The 17,108-nt window shown below is 41.5% G+C and overlaps 1 protein-coding gene across 6 annotated transcripts in view; it reads right to left on the bottom strand.

The window, feature by feature from the left end:
• The window catches only part of Col14a1 (collagen type XIV alpha 1 chain), a 277,904-nt gene that overhangs the window by 196,509 nt on the left and 64,287 nt on the right, over nt 1–17,108 (bottom strand). For 5 of the 6 annotated variants that reach the window (XM_074069129.1, XM_074069128.1, XM_074069132.1 and 2 more), the window contains exon 1: nt 10,798–11,139. The exons of the other annotated variant lie outside the window; for it this stretch is intronic. The gene's annotated coding sequence lies outside the window, so the exon portion shown is untranslated. Of the gene's footprint in view, nt 1–10,797; nt 11,140–17,108 lie in introns of those variants that run through there. 6 annotated transcript variants of the gene reach the window in all.

The following is a 17,108-nucleotide window of genomic DNA, read 5'->3' as shown; positions in this document are numbered from 1 at the left end:
GCTTGACGAAATGGATTAAAAAGGAAGACCCAACAATTTGTTGCTTACAGGAGACCCATCTCACCGACAGAAATAAGTATAGGCTAAGGATGAAAGGCTGGAAGAAGATTTTCCAAGCCAATGGCCCCCGAAAACAGGCAGGAGTAGCAATACTTATCTCTGACAAAGTAGACTTCAAACCTACCTTGATCAAGTGAGATAAAGAAGGACATTCCATACTAATAAAAGGGGAAATAGACCAAAAGGAAATAATAATCATCAATCTGTACACACCCAATGTCAACGCACCCAATTTCATCAAACATACCCTGAAGGACCTAAAAGCATATATAAATGCCAACACAGTGGTTGTGGGAGACTTTAACACCCCATTATCATCAATAGATAGGTCATCCAAAAAAAAAAATCAATAAAGAAATCCAAGATCTAAAATATGCAATAGATCAGATGGACCTAGTTGATGTCTACAGAACATTTCATCCAACCTCTACACAATATACATTCTTCTCAGCAGCCCATGGAACCTTCTCCAAAATAGATCATATCCTAGGGCACAAAGCAAGTCTCAGCAAATATAAGAAAATAGAAATTATATCGTTTATGCTATCTGATCACAATGCAGTAAAAGTAGAACTCAACAACAAAAGTAAAGACAAAAAACATGCAAACAGCTGGAAACTAAATAACTCATTACTTAATGAAGAATGGATCATTGATGCAATAAAAGAGGAAATTAAAAAGTTCCTGGAAGTCAATGAAAATGAAAACACAACCTACCGGAACCTATGGGACACAGCTAAGGCAGTCCTGAGAGGAAAGTTTATAGCCATGAGTGCATATATTAAAAAGATTGAAAGATCCCAAATCAATGACCTAATGATACATCTCAAACTCCTCAAACTCAAGAACAAGCAAATCCCAAAACAAATAGGAGAGAAATAATAAAAATAAGAGCTGAAATTACCGAAATAGAAACCAAAAAAACCATACAAAGAATTAATGAAACAAAAAGTTGGTTCTTTGAAAAAACAAACAAGATCAATAGACCCCTGGCAAACCTGACTAAAATGAGGAGAGAAAAAACCCAAATTAGTAGAATCAGGAATGCAAAAGGGGAGATAACAACAAACACCATGGAAGCCCAGGAAATCATCAGAGACTACTTTGAGAATCTATATTCAAATAAATTTGAAAATCTTAAAGAAATGGACAGATTTCTAGATACATATGACCATCCAAAACTGAACCAAGAGGAAATTAATCACCTGAATAGATCTATAACACAAAATGAAATTGAAGCAGCAATCAAGAGTCTCCCCAAAAAGAAAAGTCCAGGACCTGATGGATTCTCTGCTGAATTCTATCAGACCTTTAAAGAAGAACTGAACCAACCCTCCTTAAACTGTTCCATGAAATAGAAAGGGAAAGAAAACTGACAAACACATTTTATGAAGCCAGTATTACACTTATCCCAAAACCAGGCAAAGATACCTCCAAAAAGGAGAACTATAGGCTAATCTCCTTAATGTACATTGACGCAAAAATCCTCAACAAAATAATGGCAAACCAAATTCAACAACACATCAAAAAGATTATTCACCACGACCAAGTAGGCTTCATCCCAGGGATGCAGGGGTGGTTCAACATACGAAAATCAATAAACATAATAAACCACATTAACAGAAGCAAAGACAAAAACCACTTGATCATCTCAATAGATGCAGAAAAAGCCTTTGATAAGATCCAACACCATTTCATGATAAAAGCTCCTAGAAAACTAGGAATAGAAGGAAAGTACCTCAACATTATAAAAGCTATATATGACAAACCTACAGCCAGCATTATACTTAATGAAGAAAAACTGAAACCATTCCCTCTAAAATCAGGAACCAGACAAGGATGCCCACTATCTCCACTCCTACTCAACATAGTACTGGAATTCCTAGCCAGAGCAATTAGGCAATAAGAAGGAACAAAAGGAATACAAATAGGTAGGGGCTGCTGGAGTGGCTCAAGTGGTAAGAGTGCCTGCCTAGGAATACAAATAGGTAAAGAAACTGTCAAAATATCCCTATTTGCAGACAACATGATCCTATACCTTAAAGACCCAAAAAACTCTACTCAGAAGCTTCTAGACATCATCAATAGCTATAGCAAGGTAGCAGGATATAAAATCAACATAGAAAAATCACTAGCATTTCTAAACACTAACAATGAGCAAACGGAAAAAGAATGTATGAAAACAATTCCATTTACAATAGCCTCAAAAAAAATCAAATACCTAGGTGTAAACCTAACAAAAGATGTGAAAGACCTCTACAAGGAAAACTATACACTTCTGAAGAAAGAGGTTCAGGAATACTATAGAAAGTGGAGAGATCTCCCATGCTCATGGATTGGTAGAATCAACATAGTAAAAATGTTGATACTCCCAAAAGTAATCTACATGTTTAATGCAATTCCCATCAAAATTCCAATGACATTCATTAACGAGATCGAAAAATCTACCATGAAATTTATATGGAAACACAGGAAGCCACGAATAGCCAAGGCAATACTCAGTCAAAAGAACAATGCAGGAGGTATCACAATACCTGACTTCAAACTATATTACACAGCAATAACAATAAAAACAGCATGGTACTGGCACAAAAACAGACATGAAGACCAGTGGAACAGAATAGAGGACCCACATATGAAGCCACACAACTATAACCAACTTGTCTTTGACAAAGGAGCTAAAAATATATGATGGAGAAATAGCAGCCTCTTCAACAAAAACTGTTGGGAAAACTGTTTAGCAGTCTGCAAAAAACTGAAACTAGATCCATGTATATCACCTTATACCAATATTAACTCAAAATGGTTCAAGGATCTTAATATCAGATCACAAACTCTAAAGTCGATACAGGAAAGAGTAGGAAATACTCTGGAGTTAGTAGGTATAGGTAAGAACTTTCTCAACGAAACCCCAGCAGCACAGCAACTAAGAGATAGCATAGATAAATGGGACCTCATAAAACTAAAAAGCTTCTGTTCATCAAAAGAAATGGTCTCTAAACTGAACAGAACACCCACAGAGTGGGAGAAAATATTTGCCAGCTACACATCAGACAAAGGACTGATAACCAGAATATATAGGGAACTTAAAAAAATAAATTCTCCCAAAACTAATGAACCAATAAAGAAATGGGCAAGTGAACTAAACAGAACTTTCTCAAAAGAAGAAATTCAAATGGCCAAAAAACACATGAAAAAATGCTCACCATCTCTAGCAATAAAGGAAATGCAAATTAAAACCACACTAAGATTCCACCTCACCCTTGTTAGAATAGCCATCATTAGCAACACCACTAACAACAGGTGTTGGCGAGGATGCGGGGAAAAAGGAACCCTCTTACACTGTTGGTGGAAATGTAAACTAGTACAACCACTCTGGAAAAAAATTTGGAGGCTACTTAAAAAGCTAGACATGGATGTACCATTTGATCCAGCAATACCACTCTTGGGGATATACCCAAAAGACTGTGACACAGGTTACTCCAGAGGCACCTGCACACCCATGTTTATTGTGGCACTTTTCACAATAGCCAAGTTATGGAAACGGCCAAGATGCCCCACCACCGACGAATGGATTAAGAAAATGTGGTATCTATACACAATGGAATTTTATGCAGCCATGAAGAAGAACGAAATGTTATCATTCGCTGGTAAATGGATGGAACTGGAGAACATCATTCTGAGTGAGGTTAGCCTGGCCCAAAAGACCAAAAATCGTATGTTCTCCCTCATATGTAGACAGTAGATCTAGGGCAAACACAACAAGGGGATTGGACTTTGAGTATATGATAAAAGCTTTAGCACACAAGGGAGGGGTGAGGATAGGTAAGACATCTAAAAAGTTAGTTAGCATTTGTTGCCCTTAAAGCAGAGAAATTAAAGCAGATACCTTAAAAGCAACTGAGGCCAATAGGAAAAGGGGACCTGGAACTAGAGAAAAGGTGAGATCAAAAAGAATTAACCTAGAAGGTAACACACACACACAGGAAATCAATGTGAGTCAACTCCCTGTATAGCTATCCTTATCTCAACCAGCAAAAACCCTTGTTCCTTCCTATCATGGCTTATATTCCCTCTACAACAAAATTAGAAATAAGGGCAAAATAGTTTCTGCTGAGTATTGAGGGCATGGGGGGGAGAGGAAGGGGGCGGAGTGGGTGGTAAGGGAGGGGGTGGGGGCAGGGGGGAGAAATGACCCAAGCCTTGTATGCACATATGAATAATAATAATAAAAAAGAATTAAAAAAAAAAAGAAACATGTATGGAGATGCATAGCTGCAATCCTAACACTGGAAAGGCAAAGGCAAAAGGATTGCAAGTTCCATGCCAGCCTGAACTACAAGATCACAGCAAGACCCTGTCTCAAGAAGAGGAAGAAGAAGGAAGAGGAGGAAAAACAGAAGGTGCAATAAGAGGCAGAGGGACAAGAAACATTTGAAATCAATGATCTAATTTTCCACCTGAGGAAGCTAGATAAAGAAGAGCAAATTAAATCCAAATTAAGTTGAAGAAAGTGATCAATGAAGATAGAATGCAAAAAGTAAACATTAGTAAAAATTAATAAAACCAAATTTTGCTTCTTTGAAATGTTAATAAAATTTTTAAACCTTTAGAAAGTGTGATTAAGATACAAATATAGATAAAACTACAATGAACAATTACAGGAATGAAAGGGGATATCACTACCTATTTCTCAAATTAAAAATGATTTTAAAGAGAAATATTAATGTTATACCAACAAATCCACCTATTTAGCTTAATTGGGGGAAAAAACTATTGAATAATTCAATTTACTAAAACAGACATGACAAAATAGAAAATCAAAAATAGACCTGTACCTGCTAAGGAAATGAAAGTTGTTATTAAAAATATTCCCACAATGAAAATCATAGTCCCAGAGAGCCTCACTAATAAATTCTATAAAATAGTTAAGGAAGACATAATACTGATCCCTAAAATTCTTTCAGAAAACACAAGTAGTGGCTAACATAATCTTTATCAAAACCAGATATCATTATAAAAATTAAAAATTACACAGCAATATCCTTCATAAATATAGATACAAAATCCTTTATAAAATATTATCAAATAATATTCAACAATATAAAAATAACCATGACCCAGAGGGGTTTATTTTAGGAATGTAAGATTGATTTCATATTTTAAAATCATAACATGTTGGTAGACATAAAACTATTGTCTCAATCAATACAGAAAAAGAGCATTTGAGAAAATTCAGTGCCCAATAATGAGTAAAAAAAATCTCAGCAAACTAAAAAACAGAAGGTGGTTCTTCAATACAGTAAAGAGTGTCTATGAAAAACCCATAACTTCAATCACAGTTAATGTTGAAATGCCCAGCATTCTCCTTGTAAGACCCATAAGACAGTGAAGGTGTTATTTATTGCCATTTCTACTCATGTTTGTACAAGAGGTTCTAGCCAACGCAGTAAGGCAAGAAAAAGAAATAAAAGACAGAAAGTATGGGACAAAAGAAGTAAAACAAGCTTTATTCATAATTAACATAATTGTTTACGTGGAAAATTCTAAGAAATCCACCCAAAAAATAAAACCTACTGGTCCTAATAAGTAAATTTAGAAAAGCAAAGGACACAGATCAGTAAGCAAAATCAATCCTATTCTTACATAAGGAACAAAACAAACAGAATTATAATATTTCCCTATATTTTCTTGTAGTATTCTTATGTTTTCAATTTTAACACTTAAATCTTTAATCATCTAGAATTTATTATGAAATGAATAGAAAGATTTTAAATTTTTTCTCCTTGTCTAGTCAATTAATCCCATATCATTTGCAGAATAATCCCTGTGGGCTAGAAATGTTTTATTTCCTTCTATTAATCTGTCTATTCATGTGTGACTAGTAAATAATTAAAAATATCAAAATATAATAAGTTTTAATATATCCTTTTAAATTTTATTTTATTTTTGAATTAGCATACATTAATAATATGAGATTTCATTTTGATAATTTCATACAGGCATACAAGCATACTTTGAGTAAGTTCACTCCCTCCATTCTATTTCCATTCCATCTCTCTCTCTTCCCCTTCTTTTCAAAGCGTTTGGTAGATTTCACTATGCTCTGTGTGTGTGTGTGTGTGTGTGTGTGTGTGTGCTACTTTAATCCTCTTAACCCCTCAGTATCCTTTCCTCTGACAGTATAACTCATAATTGGAAAAAATTAACACACATAATAGGCAATATCAATTAATTATCAATGATTGAATGATCAGGGACAATGAATGTACAGTTCAAAGTTGATGCCCTGTACAATTTGCACTTGGGGCCTGGAGTAAATGATGCTTGAAAATTAGCAGACATTCTGCTTGCTAGTTGTGTGCCTCAGTGCAAAGTTATCCACAAGAAAGAGCACTGTTTTCTTCTCCCAAGGGGTGTCAGCATCCCCAAGCTACTTTTTTCTATTTCCCAAAAATCCTATTAGATTATCAATAGCCCTGTGAGTTACTCAATTTCATAGGATCTGATACAAGTTAGCCTCAAAAATACAGCTGCTCCTATGGTCTTAAACTAGAGGCTGTAAATTCTTATGATGGAAGCCCCAGCCATTCCAAAAGCATGGTCTTGAACTCACTATGCAGCCCAGGCTGGCCTCAAACTTTCCATCTTCTATCTCAGGCTCCTAAATGCTGGGATTACAGGCGGGAACCACCACAACTGGATAAATTTGTTTTTCAAAGTGAAAAGAAGGAAAGGAAGCAGGAGAAAAGAGAAACCATTTTTGTCTGCCAGGCTTTGTATAAAATCAGCTTAGACAATGGTGATTGTTAACAATAATCTATTGTTATCCCTGTTTTCTAGATGAGAAAACCAAAGTGGAGAGTCTTAGAGTACCAGGTACAGGGAGAAAGACCAAGGTCGGAGTTCCCCATGTCTGTATGTCTTCCATCTGTTTCAGTTGCTGGATTGTACAGCCTCAGTTTACATCATCCAGTTCCAGTCACAGACCCTGTTATCTTCCCCCACAAGAGAAATGGGTAGAGAAAGTGCCCAGTGGGATCTGAGTTCAAATGCCATACAGTCTTTTCTTAATTATACATCTGATCACCTTGTGATCCCAGGCAAGGGAACTTCTTTCCTTGAAGCTCAATGATTTTAATAAGAATACTATTTACTTCTCCCAAGTAATTAGAACACAGTGTGTTTCTTAAAGATAAAATGACAGATACCCTGTAAGTTCTTTAAAAATATGTCAACTCTTCTGCTATAGTTTGGATTGTAAGTATTCCCCAGAGGCCCATGTATTAAAAGCTTGGTCTTCAGGTGATGTAATTGGGAGGTGGTTCAAGAGGAGGAGCCTACTGGGAGGTCTTTGGGTCACTGGGGACATGTCCTAAAAGGAGATTGTGGGATTCTTGCTTCCTTCCCACCCCCCACCCTCTCTCTCTGGCTCATAATGTAAATGGTTTTGCTCCACTACACAGTGTCTCACCTTGATGTACTGCCTCACCACAGGCCCAGAGTCATGGCCTAAAAACTCCAAAATTATGATCCAAAATGAATCTTTTCTCTTTATAAATTGATTATGTCAGATATTTCTTTTTCAGTGACAGAAAGCTAAATGATACAACTTCTAACACACAGATGCACACACGCAGGCACACACACACACACAGGCACACACACACACACACACACACACACACACACACACACACATCACCCCACAGGAAAAGGAAACAATTATACTCAAAGCTTAGTATATGTAGAAAGTAACTGGATCCCTGCCACTTTTCATTTACTTATAGAAGGAGTAAAGGACAATCATTGTTTCCTTGACTTTGAGCATTATCTGAAAGCAAATCTCCTAAGAAGAAAGTTTACTACTTCTGTCTCTTCCCTTTAAACTTTCTGTCCTCACTTCACTGCCAGTTCCCCTGAGGGATCATCCAGTCTCTCATTTACTAATGACTTTGTTCCCAACAAACTGCCATAATCCCAGATAATTTGTTAGCTCAGTTATGCTCAAACAGCACCACCCCAGCCTGCAGCAATTCAGGAAGGCCCTTGTCCTTTAAAGAAATCCTGGGTTATATGCCATAGCCAGGAAAACAGCAGTCATTTGGCTGATTTTTGATAAATGTGATTGCAAATGTGTCTCTAGTCACATCGCCTGGGACTGTCAACTGAGAGAGGGCAAAAAATGTGTTATGTTTTACTAGATTAACACTGGGGAATAAGATCCAAAGGGAGCTTTTTAGTAGGTGGGGAGGTTTTGCAAGCACCCCTTAAATCATTCTAGTTTGCTGGGCCTATATTTAAGGCCAGCCCTGGATGATTCTGAAAAGCATGGAAGGCCCCCAAGAGTTCTCTGAAATCCTCAGCTGGAATGTCAACAGCAGGATAAGAGCCAAAGAACTCCTCCCAAGAATCCTGAAGCCTGGGGCCCATCCAAAACGGCTCCAGGAATACTGACAGGTTCCAAGGAATCCTGCCTGAGGAATTACTAAGAGGCCTCACCAGTATAGCTCCTGTCCTTTCCAAGGACCTGTAGGAGGTCAGGGCTACAGTGGAGGTTCTGGTCTATTCTGGTGCAGGGCTTCTCAAGGAGACAGAGGGAATGCACAGTGTTTATTGAGAAAGAGGAAAGCCATCGTGTTCATCATGGATAAAGCTTGAAAACATCTAGCTGGGGGAGGGGAGAAGAGGGAGAATGATGGAGGGGTAAATCTAAGTAAGATACATTGTAAGCACATACATTAACATCACAGTGTATCCCCTGTACAAATATTATATGCTAATAAAGTTTTAAAAGCAGAAAACATCTTGCTAAGTAAAGGAACCAGTCACAAAGGACCACATGTTGTATACTTCCATCCATATGAAATCCATGGAGAAGGGTAACAGACTGGAGAGGTACTGCTAATCTGTACAAGATTTCTTTCTGAAGTGCAAGAGTTCTTCAATTGTGACAGTAGCACAACTCTGAATATACTAAAAACTGTTGCACTTTATATGACTGGATTTTTTTGCCTGTGAATTTCTCAATGAAGAAGAAGGAAAAGGAGGAGGAGGACAGAGAGGGAAGAGAAAGAGGGGAGGGGGAGGGAGAGAAGGAGGCAGGAGTGCCTCACACTTGTAATCCCAGCTACTCTAGAGGTAGAGATTGGGAGAATTGTGTTCCAGGCTGGCCAGGACTAAAACACAAGATCCTGTACAAAAAAAAAAAAAAAAAGCTAGAAACAACAAGGGCTGGGGACAAGGCACCAGGTTCAAAACCCCAGTATCATGGAAGGAAAGGAGGGAGGGAGGGAGGAAGGAAAGCCCTTGGGTCCAAGTTCAGAAGAAATCCATCCAAATTACTCTTTTGAACAATCCCAATTCTAAATTCATTCATCCATTCACTCATGCACCCATTCTGAATGTACTAGTGAGCTCTCTGAGTGTGCAGAAACGGACCACCTTGTCAGCAACCAAACACCAAGTCTCTTCATTGCACCCACTGTAAGCCCGTTTGCTCGGTAAAGGGGCTCTTGATCACATAGGAGCAGGAAGAAGTGCCCTCCTGGCTCTCTGCAAATAAGGGCTCTGCTCTCCACCGAGCCATCAGTCTTACTCTCCTGGCCCCGCCTGCACCCCTACCAGCAGCGCACTCTCCAAAAAACTTCTTTCACTAAGAACGGGGATCTCAGCATCTCCAGAAGCAATTTTCAGCTGGAAATTCAGGCATCTGTGAGAGCTGCACACCCTAAGAGCAAGTCTCAAGCCCTCCAGCACCTAAACTGAGCAACCTTGAGCAATCATTCCAGGAGGCGCGCTTCCCACAGAAAACTTGAGAACTTTGCATCAAGATCCCAGCGCCTGTAGCCACAAATCTGTAGATCACAGCCCCTTGCTTGTGCCTGTGACCGTTGTAATGGCCCACGCCACTCCTCTGGATGGAGCACGAACCCTGATGTGCACTGCGCATAAAACCCAGCTTTCGCGATGCCTCTTATGAATTAGAAACGAATCCAAAGGGATAAGAGGGGGAGATGAGGGATGGAAAAGCTAGGACCAAGAGGATCCTCCCAACATCACAGCCTGATGATTCACCCCAAAGCTGCAACCTCCTGGCTTTAGACACGAAAGCACAGCGCTTTGAGCATCCCGGTTTCCTGGCGCAGAGACGTGGAGGAGAGCCTATAGGACCACCACCTTCATCTACCGGCTCTGCCTAGTGGCACCGCTTAGCGTCCAGCGCCTGGTCCTCAGCTGCCAAAATCTACCGCAGATCAATGAGTGGCCTGGTGAGTTTGGTGTCCCATGGTCTTGGGGCTGCTCTCCCAAGTGTTCTCCATGCGTACATAGCCCTTTAAGACAAATTACTAAGCCAGTTTCCTATCACAAAAGTCCCTTTACTAAGCCCTACTAAATGGAGATTCTTGAGCTGCCACGCCCTGCTTCTTCCCACCCCACACTCACGGCACCCAGTTAGCAGGGAAAGCCCACAGGAGCAACAATAGATATTTCCTCTGCCAGCGCACTCATCCCTCGGCGCCCTCGACCTCCCCACCCAGGGAGCCCCGCGAAGCTGCATCTGGGTGCAGCGCCCTGTGCCATCCCAAAGGTCCCCGGGCCAGCCTGGGCGCGTGCGTGCAGAGAAAGTTCAGGGAATTGCATTGCGTCTGCAGGTGGCTCGCTCTCTCCACTTTTCCTTCCTTGAATGGACTTTTCCAAACCCAGCCGAAGAAGAGCAAAGAAAAACGAACTGACCTGTGCGGGGCGAGATTCCAGCCCAGGTTGGGGACCTCTTAGCGCCTAGGGATGATCCACCAAGAGTTGGTTCTTAGCGGTGCACTGCCCTTGCTCGCTTCCACCAAGTACACTTTTTTTTTTTTTTTTAATTAGCCGCTCCCCCGCTCCTTGTCCCTCTCCCTCTCCTCGGTCTTTCTCCCTCTCCCTCCCTTGCTTCCACTCTCCGCAGCCTGGAGCTGCCTCCGCCTCCTTAGCGCTCGCCTCCCCGATGCGCGTCCAGGATCAGATAAGAGGAAAGAAGGGCTGCCTGTAGCCAATTATAAAGACGAAGGTGGCCACGGGGGCGGGAGGTGGGAGGCACACCCAAGTCCCCAACGCCCCCCACCCACACACACACTTTCTCTCCTCCTTTTCTCTGCGTCCCCGCCCCACGTGCTCTCCCACCCCAGACCTGGCCACCCTCCCAGGTGCGCAGTGCCGCTGTGTATAGTGCGCAAGGACCCGCGGATTTAACCCCTCCGCTGAGACAGAGGTAGTGCAGAGCTGCTCACCCACAGCCCCTGGTTGCTTTGAGAGGTCTCCAGCCCTCCTGTTTACTGGTGTCGTGTGCCCACATCGTTCCTAAAGAGCAGCCTTGCCTTCCCATGTTAAAGACTGCGTTTATGTAAAGACCACCTTGGTGGCCCCTTCCTCTCCCTTTCTTTTCTGAACAAGTCCAAGGGTTATAAAACAGCAAGGCAAAGACGCTCAGACTTTAAAGTGCAGGAGAATCATCTGACAATTTTCTGGTTATAAAAGGATGGATAAACCGGGTGCTGGTGGCTCACACCTGTATTCCTAACTACTTAGGAGGCTGAAATCCCGAGGACAGAGGTTTGAGGCCACCCTGGACAAATAGTTTTGGAGACCCTATCTCCCAAATAACCAGAGCACAGTGGACTGGAGGTGTGGTTCAAGCGGGAGAGTGCCTGGTTTGCAAGTGCAAAGCCCTAAGTTCAAATATTCAAACCCCAGTCTCACCGAAAAAAAAGAAGAAAAAAAAAGCTGAATAGCATCAGATGGTTATGAGGTTGGACCGCATAACTTGCAGATTCACCCAGAGAGGTTTTTAATTTACCAAACATCCTAGTGGCTCTGCTCCATGCCGGCCGCTGTTTTACAGACTCTGCCCTGAGACATGAAGAACCAGAGGGGCTCCATCCGGGTAGTGTTGCACACCTGTAATCCCAGCACTTAGATGGCTGAGGCAGGAGGATGGATAGTTCGAGGCCAGCCTGGACTACATAGCGAGATCCTGTCTCCAAAAAAAAAAATTTTGTTTTTAAAGTAATCTTTCCCGGTTTTGATCCATGCTAACAAATCCCAATTCTTTACAGCATAGCTTGTAATATTTGCTCACAAATATTAGGGGGCTGCATAGAAAATGAGAATTGAGCAAGATCCAGCTTTTATGAAAATAGTCTCTTGCTTTGGAAAACCGAAAGGGGGTCATAATGGAGAAAACGAAAACAGCGATTGGTACTCTTGGACGTCACGTAAGCTGTCTCCATCATGCCTATCTGAGAACCCAGAAAGTGAGACAGTGACATTTGACACCTGTCAAGGTGGTCCTTCCCACATTCCAATCGCCCAAACTGCTGTTAGCCACCCCTCTGCTTTGCTCGCATTTGCCTGTCCTTTGCATCCCTGAGGCGCCAGGTGAAGTGCAAAGGGCCGGGCCCAGCCCCCACAGCCGCCCCGCGTCCTGTGGTCGGGGTCGGAATTGGCTCAGCCTCAGCTGCTGGGAGCGGCCGGGGCCGGCGCCGCACTGCCTCCGCGCTCCACTGAACGCAGTGCTCTGGACTCAGAGCCTCGGGGCCAACTTCTAGGACTGGGGACGCCGTACAGCCAGAGTGACAGCGCCACCTGGTGTCTGCGCGGGGAGTGGGACAGGGCGGAAACCAAGAAACCTGTTCACCCTAGATTGACAGGTAGGGGACAGAATTCCCAAATGCAGCTTTATTTCTGGAGACGAAGAAAAGGATGGATAGTGTCAGGAGTTAGATCTCCTTTCCTCTGCTTCCACACACATACCTATCTATTATGATCCCCCTTTCACTACTGAAAATTTACTCTATTTTCTTCATTTTCACCCTGACTCCAATGACTGAGGTAAACTTTCCCCGTAATTCCCTTGGGGAGGTAGTTGCATGTTAGCATACAGTTGTAGGTGAAAGATGGAGGAAGAGAGTGCAGTTATTTAATTACAGAAAATTGAAAATGGGAGATTCCCTGGTAACTTTAAAATATGAAATATGTGTACAAAAATCCAAATAAAACAAATATGCATATCTGTTGGACAAAAATAGGATTTGTATTGATTTAGTAGCCATATAAAAAGTTAGTTTTAAAAATTCTAACTCATCTTTCCTTCATCTCTTCATCTGGAGTTTGAAGTCAGGAACTCTTGGGCCACAACCCTCAGCCCAGATCGCTTTAACTTGAATTCCTGCATTTCACTTTAAATGTAGATAAACTTCAGTTAATGTTGAACCAGAATGGCTGGTTTCAGTTAGTTTTCCACTTAGTTGCAGTTGTGTGTGGGTTTCCAACCCGTTCAAGAGAATGTTTATTCAATTTTCATCTTCAGGTCAGTGCTCGGGGTCTGGTAGAGAACTGATAATTGAATCATGGAAACAAGACTGCAAGACCTCACTAAGTCTCTTCTTCAATCTAGGGAAAACTGCACATACATATCTGGGACCTTGGCAAAAATTCCAGCTTCCCACAGTAATTGAGTCTCATTCTGAGTTTGTGACATGACTCTAATCCTAATTCTCCAGTGGGACTTCACACACACACACACACACACACACACACACACACACACACACACACAGTTGCCCCTCTCCTCCTCTCGGCCCCCTGAAGCCTTGCAAGAAGACTTTGAGCTTAAACCTAAATGAAAAGGCTCTACCCTTTACTTGTCTCACCTTGCTAAAGCTATTTTGCCTTTCTGAGCCTAACTACTCATGAATAAGAGGAGCATAGTTAATCACACCTTGGGAGACTGTCATGTGAATTAAATGACATGTACTCATGGAGCTAATCCATAATGGGTAATAAATGGAAGCTGTGTTTACCCACATGGGGATTATCCCCATTCTGCTCATTGCACATGGCTGAACGCTCTGCAGTAGTTCTTTCTAGAAGAGTTTTCTTTCAAGTTTTCTCCACAGAGGTGCTCTTAGTGTTTAGGGCAGGAGAGACTGACATTTCTGATTGTATCAACTAAATTCCAGAATCACCTACCCTGTTACCTAATCTTTATCAAAACCAATAATACAATCATACCTCATGCATGCTGCAGTAATCCACAGTTTCCAGATGTGTGAGTTATTTGTAATTCTACTCCAACCCCATTGTAAGCATTTTTTCACAAGCCCAACGTCCATGCCCCCACCATACTCAACTAGTAAACAGGCTCCAGCTGATAATAATACGCCGTTCCTATGAGCAAGAACTCTGGCCCAAGTTCCTAATACCTGTTCCCATGTTCTACACACACACACACACACACACACACACACCCCATGCTGACTACCACATTCTTGCTCCTGGGACTCCTGTATTTGCCCTAATCTTATCAGGATAGCTGGCAACAGATCACTAAACTCGGTAGAGTAGGGAGTCTTGGGGACCCTGCCCTACTCCTAACTGATTTGTACCCCTGCGGTACCAGTTGCTTAATACCTTGTATCTCACCCTAGAGTCACAGAGATTCAGCTCCTGTAGGAACTGTCTTCCACTCAATTGGATGCAGCTGTTGGGGCTGGGGGTGCCTGGCATTCAGGGAGCTCTGTTTCCCCAAGTGAAGTGTGGGAGATAATCTCTAAACTAAACCAAGTAGACTCTCTTTCCCTCAAATGTTGAGTATTAAGTGGTGGGACACAAAAGCAGAAAAAATGTCTTCTGAATTTTTATCTTAACTCATCCTGAAGGAACAGTACCCCTACATCCAGATGCAGCTCTTACATCCAGAAGGAGCACAACAAAACAGATTACTGGATGTTAAAATATTGAAATGCTTCCATAGGTAGTTAATAAGCTGCCATCCCACAAGTCTGAAGAGCCTGTCCACCATGGCTTTCCTGGAGCCATGACCTGTTGGATTATTCTTTGATCCAACAACTAAAGAGTTAACCCTTGGATCAGCTGAGGACCCCTAGTACCATCTCGAATTTGGCTGCAGGCATCCATTTTCATTGAACTGTCCCTGTGCCATCCTGGTTTTCAACCTCTTGAACCCACCCATGTCCTGAGCTCCCAAACACCTGGCTTTTATCCTTCTCTGGAAGCTTTTGCCTCTGCCCCCTGGGCAACCCTCATTATGCCAGGTTTGATTTCTTTCCCTGCTAATGGGATAACCTCAACCAACTCTTCCTTCAACTCCCTAATCATGAAGGGTGACAAAGGACATGAGAGAGTGTGTCCAAGTTCACCCAGGGTTAATAACTAAGTCAATACTAGAATTCAAATATCTTAACTACTGGGCCTGAGCTTTTCCCACTATAAAATACTTAAACAGGGCTTTTGCTTTATGAAATGCAGTCAAGTACACTATCCTATTTTAGTAACATTAGCTCTGCAAGGTAAGACCCATTCCAGAACTTCAAATGATATGGTCTCATTCTATCCTATAGTACTGGAGTCCACCTCTCTCTTTCAATCACCTCTCATGTTCCTCAACAAGTGATTAAGGCATTCTTCATCTTTTCCGTTCCACGCTCAAGATCAAAGTCATGACTTTAACAGCAGCCAAGTTTTTCATGTGTGACCGTATGCTGCCAGGGCGTCCATGTTGCACAAAAGGTTCTATTCATAACACAATAGTCCTGGAATGGATCTGCAATTACCTATGTGCCAAGCCCCCTTCACTCTACAAATGAAAGAACGGAGGTTCAAAGAATTAAGTACCCTGCCCAAATCCCCCAAAAAGTCAATGGCAGATAGTACTAGATCCAATGTCATCTAACAAAAAGCCAAGACTCTTTCCAGTTATTATAATATCATAAGAAGAATCTTTACCAAGAGCCTTTACCCAGACATGCTGAGAGAGCGCACATGGACTACTTTAGTTTTTTAATTATTATTTTATTAAAATAATTCATACATATCATTTTAAAGCCAGCAGTTCTGAAAACTTACAAAAAACAAATAATATTGTCTCACTCTCCAGAAGTAACCATTTTTTACTTTTTTTAACAGGTTTTGTCCTACATCTCTAATCTCTATACTTCTAAATAACACGCATGTTACTGGTATGTGTTGTTCATCAATTTGAAACATCATCTCTGTATTTTCTATTATGGCAGAAGATGATTTGCTCTCTTATACAGCAGTCCCTTTAAACTCTTCTATTTTCCCTAATGTGATTAGACAGCAATTTTGGCTAAACCTCCATTTACATGATACACAAATACGATTCATGTAGAAACATCAGAATGTACTGTTATTATTTTCCCTTTCTACTTGTAGTTCCCCAGAAGTTATCTTGGAAAAAGAAGGGAATAATTACTTTTCTTCCTCATTTGCTTAGTTTTCTTTTTTCTAGTTCTTCCTACTAGGATTTTAAAGACCGTTTTGTGGTACTGGGGGTTTAACCCAGGACCCCAAGCCTCCTGGGCAAGCACTCACTCTACCACCTGAGCTACACCTTCAGCTGTTTTGCTGATCGAAGGGTTAATTCTTCAGTTGTTGGATCAAAAGATCTAGGTCATGAACCCAGAAAAGCCATGGTGGACAGGTTATTGAAGCTTGTGGGATGGCAGCTTATTTACCACTGTATGGAAGCAAGCAAACTGCATTGCTGTGTTCCTTTGCATGTGAGAGCTGCATCTGGATGTAGGGGTTATTGTACCTTCAGGATGAGATCAGATAAAAATTTAGCAAACATTTTTCTTCTGCCCCTGTGTCCCATCACTTAATACTCTCATTTGAGGGAGAGAGAATCCAGTTGGCTTAGTTCAGCCCTTTCTGAGGTAGGACCTCATTAACTTTGCCTGTGCTGGCCTTGAACTCTCCATCCTCCTGCCTTAGCCTCTTAAGTAACTGGGAATACAGGTGTGTGCCACCAAGTCCAGCTATGGCATTCTTCTTTCTCTGGGGCGTTCCCTTTAGACCTATTGTTACTATCTTGGTCTTTACTGTTCTACCAAGTTGGAATTCCCTCTGCCTTTCTTCAAGACTGGAATCATTATTTCCTGGTTCCTCTCTTAGTCTATTGCTACCCTTGTTTGGTGAAGCACATCCTCCAGGAATTTCTCTGGTGAGAAAGCTGCTTATTAGTA

This window comes from Castor canadensis, chromosome 3 (genome assembly GCF_047511655.1).
Source record: "Castor canadensis chromosome 3, mCasCan1.hap1v2, whole genome shotgun sequence".
Lineage (NCBI taxonomy): Eukaryota > Metazoa > Chordata > Mammalia > Rodentia > Castoridae > Castor > Castor canadensis.
The sequence above is the reverse complement of the archived record's forward strand: the minus strand, read 5'-3'. Positions and strand labels throughout refer to the sequence as shown.